A 10713-nucleotide genomic window follows, 5' to 3' on the forward strand; every position below is an offset into this window, starting at 1 on the left:
AAATAAACACTGGAGGATTCCAGGACTGGGAAGGCAAGTATACAATAAATTTGGAACTTCTTGCTATGCCAAAGAATTGAGATTGGTGGGATGAGTTAAAAAATAAAAAAATTAACCTGTTTTCAAAAATTTCCTACTGACTAAATCAGCATCAATAGGAGTATGAAGATAAATAATACTAATGAAGCATTACAATTGAGTGTTATTGTATAGAATACAAATCTATACTAGACACTGTGGTGCACTATTGTAATCCAGAGACTCCTTATGCAGATGCAGGAGGATTGCAAGTTAGAAGCCAGCCTGAAAAATTTAGCAAGATACTGTCTCAAATCAAACTATAAAAGGACTGGGGAAGTAGCTTAGTGGTATAGTAACTCTTAGTTCAGTCCCCAGTAAAGGAAATTTAAAAAAAAATACAATCCATGAGTCTATACAGTAACCAAAAGGAGAAATGATGAATGAAGATTTTTCCTATAATTGGAATGCAAATTATGAGACAATGAAAATAGGAACTCACCCTTTATCAATGATCATAGTGGTTGCTGATCCACACCGGAGTCACCACAGTGGAATGAAACTCAAGTTTAATAAACAACAAGATTCTGGAGTAATATCAGAGTATCACCATTCATATTAATCAAGTACAAAGAGGAAAATGGTGATCTGATAGTGAAGTTTGACAGACAACAACATAACTAGGTGATCAGTTTTAACATCACCTGGAGTGGGATGGGACTAGAAAGCACCAGGATGGACAAGACTGCAGAGACACGATGTGGTGGTTAGTCACTTATGTGAGGAACACAGTGAAGAGTAATCCTCAGGACCTCTCCTGCCTTCACTCTGAGGATACATCATTTCTTGGTTGCTACCAGAAAACAATTGAGTAATTATACAGGGCAGGAATCATCTTTCTAGAAAGTAGTACTAAAAGAACTAGAGATAAAGGTGTATCCTGTGGATAGTGTGCTCTCAAGTGACTCACAAAAATCAGTAGTAACAATGGACACAAATGAGACACAGTGATGGGAGCAAACAGTGCAGTGTGGACAGTTAAGAAACCTGGTGAAAGGGTTATGAACATGCAGCTTTACATCTCAAATTATTTCAAATAGATAACCAGACCAATCTCTCAAACAGGGTGAAGAATTTTCCTCACAATTATAGGATATCCACACATCTGCTGGAATGGAGAATTTTTTTTCATAATATTTTTTTAGTGGCTAATGGACCTTTATTTTATTTTTTTTTAAATTTTTTTTTAAGAGAGAGTGAGAGAGGGGAGAGAGAGAGAGAGAGAGAGAGAGAGAGAGAGAGAGAGAGAGAGAGAATTTTTTAATATTTATTTTTAGTTCTCGGCAGACACAACATCTTTGTTGGTATGTGGTGCTGAGGATCGAACCCGGGCCGCACGCATGCCAGGCGAGCACGCTACCACTTGAGCCACATCCCCAGCCCAGACCTTTATTTTTTACTGATTTATATTTAGTGCTGAGAATCGATTCCAGTGCCTCATGCATGCAAGGCAAGCACTCTACCATTGAGCTACATACTCAGCCCTCTTTTGATAATTTTCGCATTGATAAGAGAAAGCTCAAATGCTAGATATGCATAAAAACTAAGCAAAATAAAATTCTAAGAAAGTAGGGAAAATTAATAAATTCTCATGATCAATTTTTGTCTTATTGTCTTCTTAAACAATGAACAGAAAAGCAAAAATCCAAAGAAAAACCAATATTCTCATGACTTTTTCTTGAAATATTGTCATCATTTTCAGTAATGATAGTGTTATCCAACACAAACCAAAAATAAGATAATGAGAGTGACCCTTCACACATCAGAGACTATTTGAGTCCAGCAGATAGGAGAAAGTTTGGAAACACTGCAGCCAGAAAAATATGACCTTATCATGAATAAAAAACCAGAAATGTGAATAAGTATGAAAACCAATGCTTGCTATGTTTGTAACAGTAAAAACAAAATAAAAACTTCAAGACTTACTACATTTTATAAGCCTAACAAAGCACAAAACAATGGCCTCCTCCTTTGTAGAGATGCAGACCACTAAGCCATAAACTCAGTGTGAACTCTTGAATAGAGGAGACCCTTAGTATATTGAGTCAGTAGTCTCCCAGGTAAGAAAAGATAAGCAAGAGGAATTGGGTGTGTAGCTCAGGGGGAGAATGATGATCCGGGGAGCACAAAGCCCTGAGTAAGATCTGTTAATCCACACTCCTCCATGCCCCAACAAATAAAAAAGTGGGGAGGGATAAAGTGAAGGGCAAGATAAATATACATACCCACAGTATGTTTGAACAACTATTCAATATGCATGTGGTCAATGACATTACTTTCTACAAAAAATCTTGTCAGCATTTCACAAATCAATTTTAATGAGTCAATTTTAATTCACTAAATGGAATCATTTTAGTCCTAGTTTAGTCAAAAGGAATGAAAGCATGTGTCTATACACCAGCACAAAGGCTGAAACACAAATGCTCACAGTAACTTTTTGGTATTAGGCAAAGCCTGTGACACCTGAGATAGGTCATTAAAGTGGTCTTTTAAAAAGTTTATATACATACTTGATATTTGATAGTAATTTTTTCTCAACTGTTTTCCTACAAAATAGGAAGCCACTCTTCACTTTTTCCCGATAGCAGATGTTATGGAAACTTAACACAGCCCCTTCAGGAAATGTCTTCGGATCACTGGAGATCATCTCAGGGAAGTCACTGTTGTTTCTTTGTAAAAATGGTATATAATCTTGGTCATTACTGGGAGACATTTTGACATATTCTGCCTTTCTGTAGAGGGGGAAACAATGTAAGTTGATAGTCCATATAAATGTGATTGTAAACCCTTGCTACTATATTTAAATCAATTCTGTTTTAAAGTGTGCTGCACTAGATTCCTTTCTAATAGCCCACATCACTATGATGAGAACAGTCTTTGAACCCATAATGGAAGGAAAAACAACTTTGAATCCTCAATTAGATGAAACACTCAAAATTAGATGCCAAATAATTTCCTGATAATTAAAAAGTACCCAAAACTCATAATGGAGGTAAAAGACAGGTGAGCGTTTTAAGTGCCTAATATAGTACTTGAAAACATAGTACGACACAACTTACATTGAGGGATAGCCTACACCATCATCATGTGCCACATTTTTTTTGAGTTTATAACATTGTTATTATGAATACAACCTTAGTCAAGCAGTCAAGCACAGGAGAAAGCTCTCTGAATTTATAATTTTAGACTTTATATTTCTGGTTGTTATGCACCTTCAATTAGCTGAGAAAGTAAACTTCATCATAATTTTTCACAATGGCAAATCATTTCCTTAATGGTCATTTAAATTGTAGCAAAATTTTAAATTAACTATAAAAATTATTAAGTAAATCAAGCCAAGAGTTAAGAAGCTCCATACTTTAAAGGAAAAACTGAATATTACGTTCATAAAGTAGATTTACAACATTTCACTAAATAAGTTGCAAAGGCCCATTAAAATATTTAATTAGAGTAAGACATTAATGCGAACTGGTCTTGTGCAAGAGGTTTGAAATGTTACCTGCAAAAAACCTAGCTTTGTTTTTGAAAAGACAATGTCATCCATGAAGAAATTTCTCTCTGCCCTAATTTTTTCAAAAATAACAAAATTCTAAAAAAGAATTAAGTAGGAAAAAGAGGTAGCACACTCAGTCCTTAAGACTATGGGGTCAGCAAACATAAGGAAACAGAAGACTGAGAAAAGCAAAGTTATAAAGCTAACTATCAATACATATTAATACACAGGCATACATATTAATATTGTACTTTCCTCTAACACCATGCTAAGGGCTTTCCTAAATTAAAGAGGAGAAAGGCATGTGGAAACTAGTCACTGGAATAAACCATGATAACCATTTCCTTACTAGCATATTAAAATTATATCACAGAACAGAGACCTAATATGATAATGAGACAGGTAGCCCATGAAGACTACTTCTTCTATGATGAAAAGAGCCCAGGTGGGCTCTAAGACTGCATCTCTATATGAAATGACATCACTGAGTTTCTGCCTGCCTATATATGCAATTAAACACACACAAAAACAAACAAACAAACAAACTGTGTATTTCTCTTTCTTATTGAATGACTGTTAATCCCATTCCCACCTGCTGCCTTCCCTATATTAGAGCTTAAGAATCAAAGCCTTGTTCCTGCCAAACAGTATTCCTGCCTGATTTTACTTTGGGGGAACACAGGAACCTGCAGTACTGGTAACAAAAATGGTGTGTACTTCACGTTGAAAATATTAAATGTGCAAAATTAGAAAGTGTGGGGAAAATCTAAAAGAATATGCTTCTACTGCCTTCTATTAGCTAAATGCAATCCATTTCTTCAAGCAAAACAAAAGAGATTCATCCAAAGAATTAAATCTGATCTCTAAAGATAATTCACATTATTTTTCATCAAAACATAACATCTTCATTCCTGAAGTCAGTTTCATATTTTTGTATTCCAAATTTCCAATAGCAATGGTAGATAAAGCAAAAAAGAAGACAAAACAAGAACAATTCCAATACCTATAACCTTTCCAGGAATTCCCACCCTTAGGCCTTTCCTAGTAAAGTCTCAAATATTCCTAAGCATGTATGCCAGTATTTAGATTATGATTCCATTTAGCATTAAAATGGTCTTCGAGTTCAGTCATAGAGTATGAACTTTTGCCTCTTTGCTCTAGCCTGTCTCCTCTATTTAAAGTAAATAAAAGAATAATATTAACAGAAATATCTCCTTTAGCTTTTTATTGCAAAACCACAATTTTTAAAAATCATATTTGTATTTGAAAATTAATTGCATTTGAAAATTGAATTTTTACTTAATATCATAATATCTAGTTATTTCAGCCCTTGGATCTCCTCACACCCTATTCTCAAAGATTCATATAGAATAAAAGACTAATGAACCACAACTACTATGAACACAATGAACCACAACTACTATAGTCATTAACAAGAAGTCAGGAGCAATCACCTTAAGAATTAGATTTGTAGAACTTCTCTAGGGATGATAGATTATTGTAGTGTTTTTCTTCCTAGGTATGGAAGCTCATCCCATGGAAAATCAATGTTTAAGAGATAGTTTTATTCAGAGTTCAAATAATAAAGAATGGGAATATTTACTCATAAATCAGTTACTGGACTCTAGAGGTTACAAATATAGGATGCAAATAATGAGGAAGGGGGACAGGTTACTAAAAATGAGAAATATCCATATACTTTCTGGGAATAGGAAAGATCTTCAACAAACTCAAATCCCACCTCTTTTAACTCTTTTTATGAAACCCCCCAGGGAAAGTCATTGTTAGAGATCAAGGACATCTATGGAGCCAAAATTCCTCTAGATGTCTTTGGTCACTTATTCTTTGTGATCATGCTGGAAAGATTTCAGAGGAGTTGCTCAGAGTAGCTAAGGCATGAGTTTATTAGAAGAGACAGGAGAAAAAGGATACAATGGATCTTCTCAAAGAAGAGAGGGAAGGTGCAGCCCTCCTGACCTTTAGTTTTATTGGGGATCCAGGGAAGTTTCCAGAGTCATACCAGGTCCACCTCTTGACTTCTCACTGATAGGATTGCATTAGACTATCAAGTCACCACTGCAAATGGTCTTTTGCCATGAGAAGACATTTTAATATTATAAAAATATGTTAAAAATTCAAAGCAACTCTGAGTCACTTTGGCCCGTGCTGTCCAGTTTTAATTAAAACTTGTTCTTACAAATTTTATTGATAGTGTGCTTTGCTTTTAATTTTTCTGTCTCTTTCTTTTTTTAAGAAGTGTCATTTAAGATCACATTTTCTTTTTTTAAATTTATTTTTCCTTTTTATATAAACATAATAAAGAATGTACTTTGGCATATTATACATACAAGGACTATAATTTATTCTAATTAGGATCCTATTCTTGAGGTTGAACATGATGTGGAGTTACCGTGATTGTGTATTCAAATAAAAGGCTAAGAAAGTATGTTTCATTAATTCTATTTTCCTTGATATTTCCCTCACTACTCCCTTCCTTTCATTTTCCATTGTCTAATCAATGGATTTCTATTCTTCCCTTCCCCATTCTCCCTTGTTGTGGATTAATATCCACATATCAGAGAGAATGTTTGTCCTTGGGTTTGGAGAGACTGGCTTATTTAACTTAGTATGATATTCTCCAGTTCCATTCATTTACCTGCAAATGCCAAAATTTCATTCTTATTTATGGCTGTGTAATACTCCCTTATTCTGTCTCATTGAGTCCTGGAATTTGCCCTATATAAAAGTCACAAAATCCCTCCTTCAGAGAACTTGTGTTCTTTTTATTAACAGGAAGGAGTCTTTGGCCCTGCATTTCTCCAGCAGATAAAATGTTATTTACTGATGAATCTTAAGCAAGAAAGCATGTGGGGGTTAGCACAGTTTATAGAATTGCCCCCCTGAATCCCATGTTTCCACCACTCACATCTGTTATCCGTCATCATCTTCTCTTCTACTTTCTCTTCTTCTTTACTATGGTTGGCCTCACTAATCTGCACTGTAACAAGATGACCAACAGCAAAGAGGGATGATTAGAAATTTGTAGAATCAGGAGATCCAAGGGGAAAACAAGAGGAATAGGCTAAGATCAAGCTGAATACTTGAGTTAGAATTTACCAGAAGCTTTACATCACAGGATCTAAAACCCAGTCCTTCTGAAACAGAGAGCTCCTAAATTTCACATGAGAATAAAAACTCACACAAGCTGAAGATAGATGTCAAGAAAATTAAAACTGACACAGTCTCTGGTTAAACACAGCCTAGTTATACTTATATCGCTTACCTATATTTTCTATAAATGTTAACCTCTTTTGGCACCAGCAGAAAAGCAATATAGCTACTTCTCCACAGTTTGATCAAAGTGCATAAAATACATTTTTTTTTCTTTTTACATCACTTGCCTTTTATAAAAGAGTAAGCAGTCTAATCTGGTCTGCAAGGATTATGTGTGTCTCATTATGTATGCAGGACTGGAATTGCTAGTATCAATAACATCACTGCTCTTATGACTAAAATAAATGTGGATTTAAATTTTAACTGAGTTCATTTATCACTGTGTATTCAGTCAGCAGATACTGAAATTAAAACTAAAATAGAGGTAGTATCCCAAATGTTTTGGATATTAAGGGGAATTTTGAGCATGCAAGAAGAGCATGGGAGCCAAAAACTATTGCCTAAAATCTTTATTTCTGGAATGAGGACCCAGACTCACAGGCTTGTCCCAATATAACAGAGAGGGAGTAAATATCATAATTCATTTGAGAATATTTTAAACATCTCAAGAACAGGATTTTTTTTTATATCTTCCCTTCACATACAGTCAATTATTAGCCAAAATGAAGTTTAATCAAGCTCGTAAGCTAATAAAATGTTCTGGGATTCTTACTAGTGACAAATAAACAGCTCATGTGTACACTGATTGTTCTTTTAACACTTACAAGCCATCATTTGCGATAAGCTGGGAACTTTTAAAAATTCCAAAGTGCTAGCAAATTGATCTCCTTACCCTTAAAAGACTGAATCCAAATTGCCAACTACAATCAGGTCCTATGTAGTGGATAAAATTTAAGGTAATACCAGCCAGACAGAGCTTCAGGTAAATTGCTTTCAAAAAGAAAGCATGTGGGGGTCAACACAGTTTACATAATTGCCCCCTGAACCCCATGTTTTCACCTCTCACATTTGTTATCTGTCATGATCACTGTTTCTCTTTTCCTTTCCCAAGGTTGGCCTCACCAATCTGGCACTGTGACAAGATGACCAACAGCAGAGAGAGGTGATGTACTTAGTAGTCACAAATCTATTACACACAAATGTCACAGGGCAAGTCTGAAAGAAGAGGTTTTGGTGGCAAAAGCCGATGCAATGTGAACAGCAAATCGAATAAAGGTAATAATGGATTGCAACCCATATAACAAAATAAACACCCATGAGTCAATACTAATATAAATTTGAATAAAAGAAGGAAAGGGGAAATTCTTTATTACAGGAAAATATAAAAGTGTAGACGAAATGAACCATTGTTTAAAAACCCATCCTGAGATTGACATAATATCATTTACAACATGTTTCAAAAGTATATGCCAAAATTCATCAGTGGAAGTTTAAGAACAAACAGGATATTTACATAACACAAGTTTTTTCTCCCAAGATATGTCTTCATTACCAGGGGAAGATGATGACTCCTGGCAAACATCACCTCCACCAAGGCTGACATCATTAGCAATGAGAGGCACCAACATCACACACCCCTGATATGATGCCTGGGAAGGCATTCACTGCTGTGGTATTTTTCTCAGAAGGCAGGACCTCAAGGTGATCATGAGAAAACATCAAACAAATAAAATGTGGTGCTTCTACCCATAAACTAATTGATATCTTCAATAGTATCAAGATCTTAGGGGGAAAAAGGCTGAAAAATTATTATAGGGAGGAGAAAACTACATCTATAGAAGTGAACTATAATGTGAAAAACTGGATTGGGTCCTGAAGAGAAAAAGGGTAGTAGAGGGACAATAAATCTTGGAATAAAGTATGTAACTAATGTATTACAAATAATTTAATTAGTAATATGAATCTAATTAATAATACTATGGTAGTCTGCAATGGATATTTATTAGTTTTGATGATTGTACTCTAATTATGCAAGATGTTATGAAGATTTTCCACTTTTTTAAACTTTTCATTAAGTTACTCGGCCACATAGTGAGGCTCTGAGTAACTTAATGAGACTCTGTTTTTAAAAAAAAGAAGATAAAATGGTTGACCCAGCTATCCTTCTCCTTGGTCTATACCCCCAAAGTCTTTAAAAACAGCATGCTATAGGGACACAGTCACATCAATGTTTATAGCAGCACAATTCACAATAGCTAAATATGGAACCAACTTAGATGCCCTTCAACAGATGAATGGATAAAAATATGTGGCTTATATACACAATGGAATATTTCTCAGCAATAAAAGAGAATAAAGTCATGGCATTTGCAGGTAAATGGATAGAGTTAGAGAAGTAATGCTAAGTGAAGTTAGCCAATTCCAAAAAACCAAATGCTGAATATTTTCTTTGGTATAGGAGTCTGATTTATAGTGGGATAGGGAGAAAAAGCATTGAAGGAATAGAGGAACTCTAGATAGGGTAGAGGGGCTGGAGGGGAAGGGAGGGGGCATGGAGTTATTAATGATGGTGGAATGTGATAATCATTATTATCCAAAGTACAAGTATGCAGACATGAATTGGTGTGAATATACTGTGTATACAACCAGAGATTTGAAAAATTGTGCTCTATATGTGTAACAAGAATTGTAATGCATTCTACTGTCAAACATAATTTTTTAAAGTAAATAAAATGGGCTGGGTATGTGGCTCAGTGATTAGCTTTCCTGAGTTCAATCTCTGGTACCACCTCCTTAATAAAATAAAATTAAATATAAAACAAGTAACATTTTCAATATTTGTATTAGAAGTATAGTATTGGACTTAATCTACCATCATTGTTTCTGAAGTTTTCCTTATCAAAATCTATACAGCCCAGTCAAAGCTTATTCTATGAAACATTGTTTTGTGAAGAATGACATAGCAAAAATCTCCCTTCCTGGTTAATATGGCATGTTTGTAATTAACTGATATTCAAATGACATGAACAATGAGATTCCTCTAGAAATCAGGCTTGTGGAAATGTCTCTGGCACACTAAGAAAGGACACGGAGCAAGAAGCTTATAGTTTCCTCCTTCTTGTTGGCCTTCAACATGAGCTGCTCTATGAACAACTAGGGGAGATATAAACTCACTACCAGGTTAGGGCAAGGGAAGAAGAGAAGGAAGGAAGAAAATAAAAGAGGGTGATAGGAACAAAGTGAGACACGGAGGAATAAAGACATAGAGATGGACAGACAGACATGGTGCACATTAAAAAGTTCAGCAGTATTTTGTTACCAATGAACTCTCACCTTTCTTATCTATTAATACTGCACCATAACACCTACCAGGAAAAGCTTTGCCCAAGCTCTATGTGTGTGTGAGGGGGGAAGGGGGTACACACACACAAGGTAGGGACAGAACCAGGGAAACATATATACTGAGCATGTGCTCTACCACTGAGCTCTGCCTTTACCTCCTAACTTGTCCCAGCTTTGAGTGACCCTAGGAATTCTCAAATTCCTCCTATATATATGTGATGACTAAAATTCCTACCTGGAAGCTAAGAGTGAACATGGGAATGATTATAAATGACAAATGCACACAGTAGCATTCAGTTGCTCATTAATGGCCACTTCCTTCTATTATGCAAAAGACTTAAAGAATTTTTTTGAAAAAATTTCCACATTTTTATTGGTACATTATAGTAATACATAATGGTGGGATTTTGTTATGTATCCATACATGAAAACAATATAACAATATTATTTGGCCAATATAACATCTAAAGATCTTAAGCCATCTCAAACTTATGGAAAGGGTAAGGTAAAGTATAATGTTTTCTTCTTTCTTCTCAGCATTCTGCCATCCCTTTTCCCCACCCTAAAGTACAATCAAGGTGGACATGATTGAGGTAGTGCTGTTGGAAAAGGGAAGCAGAAGGAATTGACCTCTAGCTGAAGATATGATAAGTTTGGGTATTTCTCAGACTGTCTTCCTATATTTC

Source organism: Ictidomys tridecemlineatus, chromosome 9 (assembly GCF_052094955.1).
Source record: "Ictidomys tridecemlineatus isolate mIctTri1 chromosome 9, mIctTri1.hap1, whole genome shotgun sequence".
Classification (NCBI taxonomy): domain Eukaryota; kingdom Metazoa; phylum Chordata; class Mammalia; order Rodentia; family Sciuridae; genus Ictidomys; species Ictidomys tridecemlineatus.